The 12,234-nt window shown below is 57.7% G+C and overlaps 2 non-coding genes across 2 annotated transcripts; both read right to left on the bottom strand.

The window, feature by feature from the left end:
- Nucleotides 1-3,288: 3,288 nt before the first annotated feature.
- TRNAD-GUC lies at nt 3,289-3,360 on the bottom strand. Its single transcript has one exon. It is a non-coding gene; the product is annotated as a tRNA-Asp (tRNA).
- Nucleotides 3,361-4,521: 1,161 nt separating this feature from the next.
- TRNAD-GUC lies at nt 4,522-4,593 on the bottom strand. Its single transcript has one exon. It is a non-coding gene; the product is annotated as a tRNA-Asp (tRNA).
- Between the last annotated feature and the right edge of the window lie 7,641 nt (nt 4,594-12,234).

The raw sequence follows: 12,234 nt of genomic DNA, 5'->3' as shown, positions 1-12,234 counted from the left end.
TTTTTCTGACCGATGGACCCCACTGACTTGCCTTTACCAAGCAGAAACTGAGGACCGGCTGATGGCTCTCTTTGCAAACGGACGCCATCAGACTGAGCCACAAGGCGTGCTGCAGGATAGCCCCTCCCCACCAAAGAGCAATGCCATGACGCGGATTCGAACCGAGGTTGCTGCGGCCACGGAGCAGAGTACTAACCACTATACAATCATGGCCAGGTGCTGGGGGTGCAGGCTAGCAGCCCTGTGCAAAATGCTCAGCTCTGCGCTCTCGGGGCGGCCACCTACCTCACCGGCGGCCACAGGTCTTTATCAAGTCTCCCTGTCATAAACAGATAGCTAAGGGTTAAAGTCTGTTTTACCTGTAAAGGGTTAACATGCAGTACCTGGTGACCACCTGACCAAAGGACCAATCAGAGACGAGATAATTTCAAATCTCTGGAGAGAATCCCCTCTCCCCCTTTCTTTCTCAGTGAAAGCAATATCAGCAAACAGGAATAAAGCATTTCCTTTAGCAAACACACAATTGCAAATGTAGAAAACAAATCATAAGACTAATTCGCCAGAGGAAGATTTTTTTTTGGAAACAAATTTACAGCTGGGTTTAGCTGGGGGAAATAAGGTTTTCTAATGGGCTGTGTTAGAAAAGGATTTTTTTTCTTCTTTTCTTTTTTCTTTCTGTCCACTTAAAAACAGCTAGGAAAGAGGTGCAAGTTTTTCTAGGAGGCTTGTTAGAAAGGACCCCCACTGTGAGGTACTTAGCAAGTGCTAGAAACAGGACAAACCAGTTTGGTTTTTTTTGGTCTTCTCAGTATATCAGCAAACAGCAACTACACATTTGCAAATGAAAAGTTTTTGTTCTTTTTATATTCAGTCTCTTCGTGACTAGAAAGGGTTAGGAATTGGGGAAACCAGTTCACTGACTGCAGAGGGGTGTGGCCAGCACCAAAAAGCAACACCAGCAAGCCACACATAAAATTCACTGACGGCAGAGGGGTGTGGCCAGCACCAGAAGGCACTGTTCCCCATCCCAAGACATTTCCCACCTACATGGCAGGTGAGAACACTGAGGCCTTCTTGAAAAGTTTTAAAAGAACCTGCCATGGGTACAGCATCCCTGAAGACCAGTACAAGGACTGGTCAGGAAAGTGGACTTTTGCTGTCTATGACAACCATGTGATTCCCATGCTACTGGGGAACGACTTGGCCCGACACATTGAACAGCAAAAAACAGGGGGAGTGGTCACCCGCGGCCAGGCCAAACAAGCAGGCACTCCCATCCCTGTTCCTGAGCCATCCACCAAAGACCCAGACAGAGGTGGTGGAACCGGATCTCATGCCAACAACTACAGCAGCCATAGTACATCCAGTCCCAAGACCGGAACTGGAAAAGCAACCAGCGGCAGAACCAGCGCCAGTACTGACGCCAGCGCTTGCAACTCCACCGCCAGGGGGCGCCAACGGGCCTAAACTGGCAGAAGCAGCAGACAACTCTACCCAAGAGGCTCAGCCAGAGCCTGAAATATCACCTTGTGCACCAGCAGAGAGCGGTCCACAGTCAACGAAAACAACCTCATCACCTACATCGCTTCCAGAGGGACCAAGCCCAAGTCCACAGTCTACGGAGGAACTGGTGTCTCCAGCTTCAAGGAAACAGTTCCAGACTGAGCAGGAAGCCGATGACAGCCTTAAGACAGCTTGGGCGGCGGCACGCAGCAACCCACCGCCTCTCAGCTCTTCTACCCAATTCCAGTTTGTTGTAAAACAAGGACTTTTATATAAGGACATTATTTCTGGTGGACACCAGAAAGGCCATAATCCTCAAAGACAGTTGGTAGTTCCAACTAAGTACTGGGACAAGCTCTTAAGCTTGGGCTGTGACATCCCAGTGGGCATTCTGGGGTCAACAAAGCAAAAACAGGTTAAAAACATTCCTTCCACTGGGAGGGAATGGGCAAGGACGTTGCCAAGTATGTCCGGTCAAATGCATACAAAGTGTTGTTCAATGTCACATACCTTGTTGTTTACATACTTAGTAGTATATGTAATAGTGCATGTGTTTTGTTTATCTGTTTATTTTACAGTTCTAGGAGGAAATCACCACCAGTAGTTCCCACTGTTGGCGATTTGGGGGGCGTGTCATAAACAGATAGCTAAGGGTTAAAGTCTGTTTTACCTGTAAAGGGTTAACATGCAGTACCTGGTGACCACCTGACCAAAGGACCAATCAGAGACGAGATAATTTCAAATCTCTGTGGAGGGAAGCCTTTGTCTGTGTTCTTTGTTAGAACTCTTTTTGAATCTAAGAGGACAGTCATGTCTCCAAGTTCTCCTGGAGTAGTTTCTACTAATTAATAGTGAGTATTAATTAGAAAGGCGAATTAGTCTTATGATTTGTTTTCTACATTTGCAATTGTGTGTTTGCTAAAGGAAATGCTTTATTCCTGTTTGCTGATATTGCTTTCACTGAGAAAGAAAGGGGGAGAGGGGATTCTCTCCAGAGATTGATAAGGTTATACCCTATGAGTGTCCAGCTTGGGCTCATAGAGATTCTGTATTTTCTTTTTGTTCTTTAATAAATTCTTTCTTTTTCTTTGGCCTTGGTTAATTCCTTCTCTTGTGAAAATTCAGGGGAAGGGGAGGGGGAAGTGGGCTGCTTCCCTGTGTGTAGAGATTCAAGGCGTTTGAATCCAGGCACCTCTGTCTCCGGAGCAGGCTGGAGAGAGGGAAGAGGGGGGAGGGGGAAGGTTCCTCCTCTGTGAATTGATCTGTGTCCCCAAGGGGGGGAACAGGGGTGTCCCGGCCCACGGAATTGACCGGGTGGTGGCAGCCGAAGGGGAGACCTACCCTAGGATTTTGGGGTGGGGGGAAGACATGCTGGTCCTCACTTTGAAACCGGCCAGTTTCAAGTGAGGGTTCAGACCAGGACACTCCCCATTACAGTCACAGGTCAAATGCTGAGCAAAGGAAAAAAAACAGGAAGCCAATCCCATGCCTGTCCCTTTTTCTGTCTTCCTCCACCCCTGGACCAAGTCCCTCCCCGTTTGTCTGGGCCATTGTCCTCATGGCCCTTGCCAGCCTATTTCCCTTTACCGCTCTGAAACGTGCCCCCATGTGCAGGCCCCGGGGGAGGCTTTGGCTAGGGCGAGCGTGTCCTTCCGAGGTAACTGTCTCTCTGGAGGTGAAAGTCATCAGTGCGGGGTGCGAAGGGAAGTGGCCGTCGAAGGAGAATGCAAGGAATGTGGCGGGCAGGCCAGGGATTTCTTTGTCCCCCCTTCAAAAGGGGTCACCTTCCCCGTCGGGGAATCAAACCCCGGTCTCCCGCGTGACAGGCGGGGATACTCACCACTATACTAACGAGGAAAGGGGCACGGTGAGTGGCCCCAGCTCCCACAGACCAGCTATGGTCAGCGTATACCTACACCGTCGCATGGGCCCCAGCAGGCAACAACACCCCTGGCCCTCTTCTGCTTCCCAAAGGCTTTGGCCGCAGCAAGAGCCCTGGCCCTCCTCACCTGCCCTTGCCCAGCAGGACGCCTTTTCGGGCCTACACAGCTCCTCACACAACACCCGCCTGGGACCTTGCCCTCCCCTACCAGTTCAGCAGCACCTTTTTTCCTCTCAAAACCTCCTCTTGCCACCCTCCCCCTTCCACACTTAACACTCACCTCATCACAAACTCACCCACGGCCCCTTTGGCTTCTCAAGCGCCTCTGGAGGGACGCAGCTTCCCTGGCACGCAGATCCTTCCCTTCAACGCTCACTGGACGGACATTCGAAACACAGCCGTTTCCAGGAGGGAATGCGCTGCTTTTGGACCCTGGCGCCCAGCAAGAAGTCCTGGGACTCTTCTTCTGACCGATGGACCCCACTGACTTGCCTTTACCAAGCAGAAACTGAGGACCGGCTGATGGCTCTCTTTGCAAACGGACGCCATCAGACTGAGCCACGAGGCGTGCTGCAGGATAGCCCCTCCCCACCAAAAAGCAATACCGTGACCCGGATTCGAACCGAGGTTGCTGTGGCCACGGCGCAGAGTACTAACCACTATACGATCACGGCCAGGCGCTGGGGGCGCAGGCAGCAGCCCAGCGGAAAATGCTCAGCTCTGCGCTCTCGGGGCGGCCACCTACCTCGCCGGCGGCCACAGGTCTTTCTCAAGTCTCCCCATTACAGTCACAGGTCAAATGCTGAGCAAAGGAAAAAAGAGAGGAAGCCAATCCCATGCCTGTCCCTTTTTCTGTCTTCCTCCACCCCTGGACCAAGTCCCTCCCCGTTTGTCTGGGCCATTGTCCTCATGGCCCTGGCCAGCCTATTTCCCTTTGCCGCTCTGAAACGTGCCCCCACGTGCAGGCCCCGGGGGAGGCTTTGGCTAGGGCGAGCGTGTCCTTGCGAGGTAACTGTCTCTCTGGATGTGAAAGTCATCAGTGCGGGGTGCGAAGGGAAGTGGCCGTCGAAGGAGAATGGAAGGCATGTGGCGGGAAGGCCAGGGATTTCTTTGTCCCCCCTTCAAAAGGGGTCACCCTCCCCGTCGGGGAATCGAACCCTGGTCTCCCACGTGACAGGCGGGGATACTCACCACTATACTAACGAGGAAAGGGGCACGGTGAGTGGGTCCAGCTCCCACAGACCAGCTATGGTCAGCGTACACCTACACCGTCGCATGGGCCCCAGCAGGCAACAGCAGCCCTGGCCCTCTTCTGCTTCCCAAAGGCTTTGGCCGCAGCAACAGCCCTGGCCCTCCTCACCTGCCCTTGCCCAGCAGGACGCCTTTTCGGGCCTCCACAGCTCCTCACACAACACCCGCCTGGGACCTTGCCTGCTTAGATAAAGATTGTAACTCTATGAAGTTAAGTTTTAGTCACTAGAAAGCTTGTTTTGTTTGTTTTACTTGTAATGATATCTGTGCCTTCTGTTCTTACTGATTATCATGTAATCCTGCCTGCCCGGCCCGGGTCCAGCGGGCCGGGGGGGCGGCTCCTGCCTGCTCGTCCCTGGGTCCAGCCGCGCGGGGGGGACACGACTCCTGCCTGCCCAGCCCCGGTCCAGCCGGGGTGGGCGCGGCTCCTGCCTGCCCAGGGCCGGGTCCAGCTGCGGGGCGGCTTCTGCTTGCCCGGGGCTGGGTCCAGCTGGGGGGGGGGGGCGGCTCCTGCCTGCCCGGCCCCCCGGGTCCGGGTCCAGCCGGGCGGCGCGGCTCCTGCCTGCCCGGCCCCCGGGGCTGGCCCCGGGTCCAGGTAGGACGGTAAGGGAACAGGGAGGTTGTGTTGTATAGAGGGCAGGGGAGTTGGTGGGGGGGAATGGATTAGTGTCGGAGCGGTCAGCGGGCAGGGAACAGGGGGATTGAACGGGGCACTGGTCGGGGAGGCAGTCAGAAAGGAGCAGGGGTTGGATGGGGCAGTGGGGGCAGTTAGGGATAGGGATTCCAGGGACAGTCAGGGGACAGAGAGAAGGGGTGTTTGGATGGGGTAGGGGTCCCAGGGTGCCATCAGGAATCAGAGAAGGAGTTGGATGTGGTGGCAAGGGGCAGTCGGGACAGGGAAGGGGGTGGATGGGGCATGGGTCCTGGGGTGGGGGCTGTCAAGGAACATGGCGGGGGTTGGATGGGGCAGGAGTCCCGGTGGGGGGCATGACCCCTCATGGGGTGAGGAGGAGGAGGAGGGAACCGGTTGTTACGATTTTGGCAGCTCATCACTGGTGAAAACTATCAAGAAATGCAAATCCTCGAAGGAGCCTGTGCCAGAAACTGGGTGGTGCAGAAACCACAGCCCCATCCCCACCTCTGATCCACCCTTGGCTGGCACTGGATCATGCCCCCTGTGCCCCCAATCGGCCCCGTGAGCCCTGGGGGGCAGGGAATAGCCATGGTGCTGGGCCCCCCATCCAATTGAAGTATTCAATGTCACAGTGACCCAAGGTGTGTGCACAGAATGGGGATGGAGTGTGTGGGTGTCAAGAGTGGGGCTGGGGGGAGCGAGGATCAACACTTTGTCATGGGCAGATCATGCTGGTCCCAGGGTAATTTCGGGGCTCTGATTCCTCACTCAGCCGGGGCTCCTCTGGGCTGAGGAGCCCTGGGTGGGGCGGTGCGGGGCTGGGTGTGTGTGTCAGGCTGGGGGAGCTGCCTGGGCAGAGGGGCTGGAACTCCAACCCACCCCCACCCATCCACTCTGGGCTCTCTAAATCCCACCTTCCCACAATGCACCTTGGTAACCCCACCCTCCTCTATCCCTAATCCCCCTAGTCCGCAGTCAAGAACCGGGGCTGGGAGTGGGGCCGTTGCTTGCTGGGGAAAGGGGGTCGAGGCCGAGCTGGGAACCAGGGGCCCAGGCTGAGGGTGGGGTTGGGGAAGAACTGGGGCAGAGTGGGGCTGAGTGGGGCTCCCTCCATAGGGGCTGGCTCAGGCCCTGAGGTGCCCCCATGCATGTTCCTCTGTGTCCCCCTAGGAGTCATGCCCCACATTTTGGGAACTACTGAACCCTACTCGCTAAGCAGGGGCTAGTGATGCCAAAGCCCAGGGAAAGGGAGAACAAGTGCGGGGCCCCCAGCACTGGAGCCATGTGAGGGGCTGCAGGAGCGGGGCAATGGCTGGTGGCTCAGGGAGTTAAGGGCAAAGGGGGCACAGGAGGGGGCAGGACTTAGGGGTGAAGGAGGTGCAAGGGCTGGGAGTGCAGGAGCTAGCGGTAAAGGGGGAGTGGGGATCGTCCAGGGGCAATGGGGAAGTGCCAAAGTACAAGCTTTGCCCAGGGCACCATTTTCCCTAATGCTGGTCTGAGCAAACAATTGGAAATGACCCTTCAGTGAGACCAGAACCATAGTGTAGAAAAACCCCTTTGTTAAGTGGTGGTGGCTGAGGGCTTAGGGAGATGGGTTAAACAATAACAGGCATTTTTCTGTGGAGGTTTGATTCTTGCCTGTTAGGCAAGGCTGGTGTGTGGTGTCTCCATGGCTGCACTTTCAGTGTCTGATCTGCCACAGGGCCAAGTCTAGACATATTCAGAGGTTCTATGCCAGGGTTTCTCAAACTTCCTTTCACTGCAACCCCCTTCTGCCAAAAAAAAAACTCACTACATGGCCCTGGAAAGAGGGATCAAGCACCAAGCCCCTCCCCACTGAGCAGAGGCAGGGGAGACAAAGCCTGAGCTTGAGGGATTCAGCCCTGGGTGGTGGGGCTCAGACTTTTGGCTTCAGCCTCAGGCACCAACAAGTCTAATGCCAGCCCTGGCAATCCCATTAAAACAGGGTCACATCTCACTTTGGGGTCCTGACACACAGCTTGAGAACCACGGCTCTATGTTGATGGGAGAGAGTTTTCTGTGGGTGCAGTTAATCCACTTCCCAAGAGGTGGCAGCTATGTCAGTGGGAGAAGCTATATCGGTGGGTGTGCAAGCTGTGGTGTTTACCACATTTAAGAAGTTTAATCAAACCCCATTTTTAAAACCACCTGTGGTCTGGGACATAGGCGGCAGGTTTGTATAATTTTTGGTGGGGCCCAAAATGGTGGTGCCCCCCCCACTCCCGCCCTGTAAGCCAATATAAAATGAAGCTACAACGCATCAGTGCCACAAGATTACAAGGTTGGAGAAGGGGTAGGGAGTTCCAGGGGCCAGTCAAGGGACAAGGAACAGGGGTGGATGGGGCAGAGGTTCGAAGGGGCAGTCAGGGGACAGGCAGCAATTGGATAGGCATGGGAGTCTCGGAGTTTTATCAGGGGACAGGTAGGGGGTGAGGTCCTGGGGGGAAGTTGGGTGGGGTCTCAGGAGGGGGCAGTTGGGGACAAGGAGAAGGGAGGCTTAGATAGGGGCAGTTGTCTCGGGAGTGGGTAATGGGGGACAAGGACCAGTGGTGGTGAGATAGGGGGGGGGAGTCCTGGGGGGCAGTTGGGGCAGGGGTCTGGGGCGGGCGCAATCAGCGGCCAGGGGCTGGGATTCAAAGGGCTCTGAGCTGCTGGCAGCCGCTGGGAGCCCTGAGCCCTTTAAATCCCAGCCGCCACAGCTGGGATTCAAAGGGCTCTGGGCTCTCTGCCCCTGCGGCAGCCCAGAGCCCTCCAATTCCCAGCCGCGGCTGAGACTTAAAGGGCTCTGGGCTCCCCGCGGTTGCAGGCAGCCCAGAGCCCTCTTATTCCCGCGGCTGAGATTTAAAAGGCTCTGGGCTCCCCGCCGCAGCGGGCAGCCCAGAGCCCTCTGATTCCCGGCCGCGGCTGGGATTTAAAGGGCTCTGGGCTCCCCGCGGTTGCAGGCAGCCCAGAGCCCTCTGATTCCCGGCCGCGGCTGGAATTTAAAGGGGCGAAACCTAGCTCCAAATATTGGTGGAGCAGAGCCCCTGATTTTGAATATTCCTGGGGCTTTAGCTCCACGAACCCATATAAGTTGGCACCCATGGTCTGGGAATGGCAAAGGACCTCGATGAAGCAGGGTTTGTCCTTCAAAGTCCTGAAAATCACAATTCTCTATTCAGCTCATTGTGCTGGTATAGCTCAGTGGTAGAGTGGTTGATTGCAGCTCCAGTGATCCTCAGTTTAAACCCCAGTGTTCTCTTATAACCTTCTTTCCTTTTTTTTAAAAAAAGGAAAACATTTTCATTTCCATTCTCCATTCTGTTCAGGGGCTCCTCTATACGGGAGTGCTTGATATGAATGTAAACACTCAAGATTTCGCGGTCCAAATGCATAAAAACCTAGCGAAGCTGTCCATCAGCTGAAATCAGTTCCAATCCTCTAAGTGTCTAGTTTATTTTTTCATCAATTAAACAAAGGTATCATATGAATGCACATTTGCAGATCCCTCTTCTCCAGGAGCTATGTTGTGCAGAAGAACAAGAACCACATCCAGCTGTAGTTCAGGAGTCTGATGACAAATGTTCTGAGGGCTGGAAAAAATGCCTTCTAGTGAGCTATTGAACAAGCTCAACCTGTTTCGCTTATCAAAAGAAGATTGAAAGGTGACTTCATTGAAGTGTTGAAGGGCCTTAATGGAGAGAAAAGGTTGTGTATTAAAGGGCTCTTGAATCTAGCAGAGAAAGGAATAACAAGACCCAGTGGCTGGAAGGTGAAAAGAGACAAATTCATATTAGAAATAAGACACAAATATTCAACAGCCAGGATGATTCACCACAGGAACAAGCTACCAAGGAAAGTGGTGGATTCTCCATCTCTTGATGTCAGTTAATGAAGACTAGACGCCTTTCTGGAATGTGTTGCCCCCAAAAGTAGCTCTTGTGTCATACAGGAGGCCTGTGATATGCAGGGGGTCAGATTAGATGCTCTAATGGTCTCTTCTGGTCATAAAGTCGACTAATTTCTGAAAAACTGAGTGTAGCATTGGGAGCAGCGTCTGATGTTTTCCTGTCTAGCCGGCTTGCTGCCTAGAACGAACACTCCTTGAGTGGGGTGATCCACAGGGAGTAGCTCAAACCTCCAAAGTGCCTGGCCAGGGGCAGGACATTAGCCCAGCAAGGGAGGGGTGTGGCAGTGACATCACAAAGGCCTTTTGCAGGACCTCAGACTATTGGTCAAAGGTGGTGGGGAGGTGGTGACCTCACAGAGAGATGCTGACATCAGCCAGGCAGGAGAGGGGCGAGGGGCCAGGGAAACCTCAGAGACCCTGTGGCTTTGCTTCAGCAAGTCTCCTTCTCCAGGTCTCTCTTTGAGGACTGGGGGAGTATTCGGGTTCATGGACGTGAGCGCCAGGAGGAACCTCTTTTAAGTTTTCTCCTTCCCTTTTCCTGATTTTACTAGAAAACAGCCGTCCCTGTTTAGAAGGTAAGAGCCTCCTCGAGGTTTGAAACCTGTTCAGTCTGATCCATCTGGTGACAGTTGAATTCTAGGCATGGAAAACACGAGCTTAAGGAGGCAGAATTTTATTCCGTACCTGGGATTTTGTCCCTTAAAATCACTGGGGACATTAGGGTTTGTTTTTTTTGTTTCACCTTTTCCTCCATCCATCCCTCCCTCCTTTCTCTTCGTCTCTTGCTTCTTTTGTCCTTTCTCCTGTTCCCCTCCCCAAACCAGGAGCAGTGCCGGGGTGTGTTTGGGGCGGGGGCAGATGTGGGGTTTGGGGGGCAGTGGGGGACGGGGAGCTCGGGGGGTGTTGGGGCGGGGCAGAGAGGAGATGGGCGGCACTGGAGGAGGGGAGCTCGGGGGTGTTTGGGGTGGGGGCAGAAGAGGGGATGGGCGGCACTGGGGAGGGGGAGCTGGGGGTGTTAGGGGCGGGGCAGAAGAGGGGATGGGCGGCACTGGGGAGGGGAGCCTGGGGTGTTGGGGCGGGGCAGAAGAGGGGAGGGGCGGCACCGGGAGGGGAGCTTGGGGCGGGGCAGAGAGGGGATGGGCGGCACCGGGGAGGGGGAGCTCGGGGGTTGGGGGCAGGGCAGAGAGGGGATGGGCGGCACTGGGGAGCCTGGGGTGTTGGGGCGGGGCAGAAGAGGAGGGCGGCACCGGGAGGGGAGCTCGGGGTGGGGTTGGGGCGGGGCAGAGAGGGGATGGGCGGCATTGGGGTGGGGAGCCTGGGGTGTGTTGGGGCGGGGGCAGAGAGGGGATGGGCGGCAGTGGGGAGGGGAGCTCTGGGGTTGGGGCGGGGCAGAGAGGGGATGGGCGGCTCTGGGGAGGGGAGCTCAGGGGTGGGGCGGGGTCAGAGAGGGGATGGGCGGCAGTGGGGAGGGAGCCTGGGGGTTGGGGCGGGGGCAGAGAGGGGATGGGCGGCAGTGGGGAGGGGAGCCTGGGGGTTGGGGGCGGGGCAGGAGGGGATGGGCGGCATCGGGGGAGGGGGAGCTCGGGGGGGTTGGGGGCGGGGCAGAGAGGGGGATGGGCGGCAGTGGGGGAGGGGAGCTCGGGGGGGTGTTTGGGGCGGGGCAGGGAGGGGGAGGGGCGGCAGTGGGGAGGGAGCTCGGGGGTTGGGCTGCTCCGGAGCCGCCTCGCGAACGCGTCAAGGCCACGTGACGCCCGCGCGGAAACTCCGCCGCTCCCGAGACAGCCCCTGGGAAGAGGAGGCCGAGCCCGGACCGATGGGGGCGCGAGGAGAAACCTTCCCCGCCCAGTTCCAGTGTGAGGTTGGGGCTGCAGTGACCCGAGCCCCCAGCAGGGTGCATGGGGGGTGGCTGCCCCGACCCGAGCCCCCAGCAGGGTGCATGGGGGGGGGCTGCACTGACCAGAGCCCCCGGCAGGGTGCAGCGGGGGGGCTGCACTGACCAGAGCCCCCAGCAGGGTGCATCGGGGGGGGGCTGCGCTGACCAGACCCCCCAGCAGGGTGCATCGGGGCTGCAGTGACCAGAGCCCCAGCAGGGTGCATCGGGGGCTGCAGTGACCAGAGCCCCCAGCAGGGTGCATCGGGGGCTGCAGTGACCAGAGCCCCAGCAGGGTGCATCGGGGGCTGCAGTGACCAGAGCCCCAGCAGGGTGCATCGGGGGCTGCACTGACCAGAGCCCCAGCAGGGTGCATCGGGGCTGCAGTGACCCGAGCCCCCAGCAGGTGCATCGGGGGGGGGCTGCAGTGACCAGAGCCCCCAGCAGGGGGCGCTGCCGGCTGGGGGGTTCCCTGCAGTCTGGTGCCAGTCACAGGGAGACCCGCGACGGCCTGACCCCCCCACCCCTGTCCGAGCTCCCACCCTGCCCCCCAGCCCACTGCCTCTTGAGCAGCCCCCCCTGCGGTGTCACCACTACCCCCCCCGTCTGTGGCCCCCCCGCAGCTTCCCACCCCCCCAGCTCCCCGCCGGTGGCCCCCCCCCACACTTCCTCCCTGCAGCCTGCCCCATTCCCGAGTCCCAGCTTCACCCCACGACATCTCTCCAACCCACCTCCCCCCATCACAGCCCCTGCCCCCCCGTGCCCCCGCCCTGCTCCCCGGGGGGCTTGAGAGGCCCCCACCCCCCGGCCGCTCCACTCCCCACAATGGGCAGCTGCTGGCGCTGAGGAAGGGGGGTCTGGGCCAGGCCAGGTGCTGGGCCGATCCTGGTGAAAGAGAGACGAGCCGGCAAGGCTGAGAGGCCCCTCCCTTGTCTGGGGGGGGGACAGGGGCTCCCACAATTTGGCCAGTGTCACCCTCCCCCATCCAGAGGAGACGTCCGCTCCCAGCAGGCCGTGCTCCATCTCCACCCCGCAGGGGGGAGCCCCCAGTCCAGCAGTGCCCCCCACCCCGCCCCCATCAGCAGCCAAGCCGGGAACCTGCCCCTTCTCCCCTGCGAGGGCTGCAGGACTCCCTGCCCCCGCAGCACCAGCCTCCCCCCATGTCCCCGGGGTGGGGTGGGGGA

Source organism: Mauremys reevesii, linkage group 12 (assembly GCF_016161935.1).
Source record: "Mauremys reevesii isolate NIE-2019 linkage group 12, ASM1616193v1, whole genome shotgun sequence".
Taxonomy (NCBI): domain Eukaryota; kingdom Metazoa; phylum Chordata; order Testudines; family Geoemydidae; genus Mauremys; species Mauremys reevesii.
Note: the sequence above shows the minus strand (reverse complement) of the source record. Positions and strands in the feature narration are given on the sequence as shown.